The sequence below is a fragment of the Mustela nigripes genome, chromosome 4 (assembly GCF_022355385.1).
Source record: "Mustela nigripes isolate SB6536 chromosome 4, MUSNIG.SB6536, whole genome shotgun sequence".
Lineage (NCBI taxonomy): Eukaryota > Metazoa > Chordata > Mammalia > Carnivora > Mustelidae > Mustela > Mustela nigripes.
The window spans coordinates 76,127,065-76,131,744 of record NC_081560.1 but is presented as its reverse complement, the minus strand read 5'-3'; the positions used below and the strand labels follow the sequence as shown (position 1 = coordinate 76,131,744).

Below are 4,680 nucleotides of genomic sequence, written 5' to 3'. Positions count from 1 at the left end.
TCACATTGACGGTGGCATAAAGTATGCCCACACACTGGGCATAAAGTAAAGGACTCTTTTGCAGATGCAGAGTTTACCAAGCATGCAAGACTCAGGATTCAGGCCTGGAACTGACAAATTTTTCCATAGCAAAGTGATGGTCACACCTCTGATCACTTCTTTGGGGTATCAGTACCGCCTTACCTCTTTTGACACCTGTTCACATCATGGGGTTGCTGTTCCAGTCAGATCTGCTAACTTGAGCCACACCATTATGGCCCTTGAAAAAAATCTCTTCGTGTTTGTGACTGTAAGGATTGTTTTCAGTCTAACAATGGTGCCCTTTATATCACAAAAGCTACCTGAAAATGGGCTGACCATAGAGGTGTTCAATAGATCTTCAATACCTCATACTGTTGAAAGGTATCATCAAGCATGACAAGGGCCTTTTCAAAATTGAATCAAAAACATTTCTGACTCTATCTCCCCGCTACCTCCTCCTGGTCCACATAGTTAATAAGGTTGTTCAGTTAGTAAACATGCTTGTCCCCAGAAAGAGATCATCTCTTCTTGGCTGTGTCATGTATAATTATTGGTAAAAAGGTTAAGGTTATATGCATTTATATAAGGTTATATACACTTACATTAAAACCCAGGATTCTACCCTGTGCACTCACAGACATGAGGTATCCTTTTTACTGAAGCAATCCCTAGAATGTCAGGTCAGCCAGAAGGTAGTCTAGGAGATTCAAATACAATCCTAATGTAGCCACCTGTATTTTTTTATTGAAATGTCATGATTCTAGATCAAAAGGATAATAACCACTTGGTTGACTACACAGCTCATCAAGACCTCCTACCATAGCCCACACAAAGATAGAAGACCTAATTTGTCTCCATCATAAGTTTTTTTTAAATTTATTTTTTATTTATTTTCAGCTTAACAGTATTCATTATTTTTGCACCACACCCAGTGCTCCATGCAATCCATGCCCTCTATAATACCCACGACCTGGGTGGGTATTATACCTTCAGATTGTTTTTCAGAGTTCATAGTCTCTCATGGTTCACCTCCCCTTCCAATTTCCCCCAAGTTTTTTTTTAATGCCTTTGTCCCTCTGCACTTGAATGTTCTAGAGCAGAGGTCTAGGTTCCAATAAGGGATAAGCAGAAATAAGATGAAGTTTTAGCTAAAATGGGGAAAACTTATTTTTGGCAGTGGAAGAAGACCAACAGTGCAGTCTGATAATGAGGTGCCTAGAGGGCAGATAGCTTAGACCCAGGGAGGTATGAAGGATGGAGGGATATTAATGACAATTTGTGTTTCAGAGTCTCCCTGTCACCTTCTATGAAGGATAGTGCATTAGTGTTCCTCTCTCAAACTGCTGCAAGTACTTTAAACTTAATCAAAGACTAGGTCCACCATACCCATCAGATAGAAGTCCCTTTAAACTTACTGAGAAATCTGTAAGAAACAGCAGGAAATAACCCCACCTTCTGTCCCAAATAACAACATCAACACCAACATTCCCATTGCCACTGCTCAGTCCTTCCATGGAGTAAACAAGCACCACCGAGTTTCCAGCATAGACCAACCGGAGAAGTTGAACTGACAGTCCTTAAGCAGCCTCTCAAAAACAAAGAAGAGACACAAGTATGTGAAGTGAATTGGGAACTCTAAGGTTTATGAGCCAGCAAGGGGGCTGCAGGCACCATCAGACAGTATTGCCTAACGACTGCGGGTCCCACTTGGTGTCTCCAACAACCGTCTGTAAGACTTTCTTTCCAAAGGCACCCTGTATACCTTCAGGACTGTACTACTTGTGTAGAAGCCAGTCATTAACTTGTACCCTACGAGGGGTCATAAGTGGTCATAATTCAACTACTCATGGAAATAGCCCCAACATATCATCAACCTTTAGACAACTGCAAGGATTTTCAAAATGAGACTACTGTTGGTTATTCAGAGATCTCTGAAGGGGTAACTGGTGTTATTCCTATTCATCCTATAGGCAGTTATTCTATCAGAAAAGATGGTAAAAAAATTGTCTCTGAGTCAGCTAGGGTATGACATGCCACCACCTCAGCCTCTGATGACATTTAGGTCAACATCAACTCATGGTTCAAACATTATTATGGACGATGTAATCGCCCTCAACTTTACCCTTAAGGGTCAAGAGGAAGTCTGTGCAATCACTCATCTCTTCTGGGTATCTGGAATGCCATCATCCTGTTCACTAAGTTCCCTTACCATGGCCATGTACACAAAAGTGGGAGATATGTTGGGTTCTGCAAATTTTTGAAAATACCTTTGACCCTCTTCCACATGAATCTTATAGAGGAAAGATCTCAGTGCCAATGGAAAGGTCTCAGACTGAGTAGAAAGGTCAATACTGGGACTTAAAGCTGCCTAGCTTTCTAAGGTGGACCCTCATGGTTTATGAGATTTGTTTAGCTAGTTGTATCTGGGAGCCTGGGGCTATGTTTGAAGTCAATAATTCAGGTTCATCTCATCTTGCTGTTCGGTGTCCTAATGGAAGTAGCTTTATTTAAATGATGTATGCAGTAAATTGGCCAGATTTGAGCCCAGGCTCAGTCAAACAGATTAAACAGAATGGTGGATAGCATGCTGTACTAATGGGAAAATTTACCAGGAGCCAAGATGGTGTAGAAATAAGGTTTGGATATCTTGGGGAGATAATTCTCCATGGTTCCTTTGCATTTCTGTAGATCTTATGAGCAGGAGAGTGATTTCCCTTTGTTTAAGACCATCTTTTTTAGGATCTTTGTATAGAAAGCAGCCTTAGAAGCTCAAGGAATTGTATTTTTCCAGAGCATATGGCAGGAAATGGAGTCTCCCTCTGAATCAATGAACACACACACTGTCTAGTACAGTACCAGTAATTCTCTTTGCAGAAAAGGACTGGCATGATTACTGCCCATTCAAAAAAAGTCAGGTTCCCAAAGCCTAGAGTTCCTTCCCTGTAATGCAAGCCGCTGTATGTATGTGTGCCATCTGTTCTTGTTCACAGAGCCCTGAGGAAAGTGGGGTTTGGGGAACTGGTACAACTGCTAATACCCTGGCTAGTGTGTCCACTGGAAGCATTGAGTGCTTTGTCTCTGACCGGGAGTCTTGTGCCTCCTAAATTGTCCATGAAAGAGTGGCAGGCTCATTTGTTACCTTGCAAGTAGGGTGAAATCTCAGTTCTTTTTTTTTTTTTCTTATTTATTTATTTTTTTTAAAGATTTTATTTATTTGACAGACAGAGATCACAAGTAGGCAGAGAGGCAGGCAGAGAGAGACGGGGAAGCAGACTCTCTGCTGAGCAGAGAGCCTGATGCAGGCCTTGATCCCAGGACCCTGGGATCATGACCTGAGCCAAAAGCAGAGGCTTTAACCCACTAAGCCACGCAGGTGCCCGAAATCTCAATTCTTGGCACTAGCTATACATTTGTTATTCCATAGCAAAAACCTCCTTCCTAAAGTATAACAGTGAAAACTAAGAAAGTTAAATCACCATTAGAAGGGGAATATGGCTTATTTATTTTGTTTTAAATCATCCTTTATAATATATTTATGTGCTTAAATTAGGAGAGTAAAAGGAAATAGTTAACGAAGCATTCTCAATAAATGTAATCTTTTGTTACCTGTCCTTCCTGCTGAAAATCATTTGAAACACATCTTTTCTTCTGTTTCATTCTATTTTTAATGCTGCGTGTAGGTACACTGGTAATTTCTCATCTTTTAAGTCAATGGTGAAGAATGTCAACAAAATGTGTTTACAAATAATATTTAAGGCTTAGTGTAAATCTGTTTGGATACTGTAATCACTTCAAAGCTGACAAATGTGATGGCATCTGATAAGGTACCTTTAATACCTCAACAGTTTATATAATTTTACTTTTTCTATGTGAAAAAAACATGTTACAAAATAAAATACAAAACAAAACAAACAAAAAGAATGAGTAGATAAGATCTTTTTCAACCTAAAATTTTTTTTTTTTTAAAGATTTTATTTATTTATTTGACAGAGAGAAATCACAAGTACACTGAGAGGCAGGCAGAGAGAGAGAGAAGGAAGCAGGCTCCCTGCTGAGCAGAGAGCCCGATGCAGGACTCGATCCCAGGACACTGAGATCATGACCTGAGCCGAAGGCAGCGGCTTAACCCACTGAGCCACCCAGGCGCCCCCTAAAATTTTTAATATTAGAAAACAACACACTATCTTTGTGAAAATTCAAATATTATAAAAATGTACCACTTCAAAAACTAAAGACTCCCATTGGTCCAAGCCTCCCCCAAAGCAGCCATTGTTTATAGTCTGCTTTGCAAAGACTAACATAAATTAATCTTTAATAGATATTAATAGTCTTTGTGTTGTTTTTATTTCTTTTGGACCTATGGACATACATATGCCCATTTCTACTAGTTGCCTAGTCACACAAGACTCCATCATTTTGCTACATGGAAATTTCTTATCAACTCCTCTTCATGGTGTATAAGGTTGTTTCTACTCTGTTAATGGGGAGGGGGGAACAATGCTGCAGTGAACAATCTTATATGTATATCCTTGTGTACTTCCTTTTTTTATTATTAACATATAATGTATTATTTGTTTCAGCGGTACAGGTCTGTGATTCATCAGTCTTACACAATACACAGTGCTCACTCCCCAATATCCTTGTGTACTTTTTTTTTTT

General features: G+C 39.7%; 1 protein-coding gene across 1 annotated transcript in view; it reads right to left on the bottom strand.

Annotated features, from left to right (window-relative positions):
• The window catches only part of ELAPOR2 (endosome-lysosome associated apoptosis and autophagy regulator family member 2), a 169,545-nt gene that overhangs the window by 8,673 nt on the left and 156,192 nt on the right, over positions 1–4,680 (bottom strand). The gene's annotated exons all lie outside the window — the stretch shown is intronic.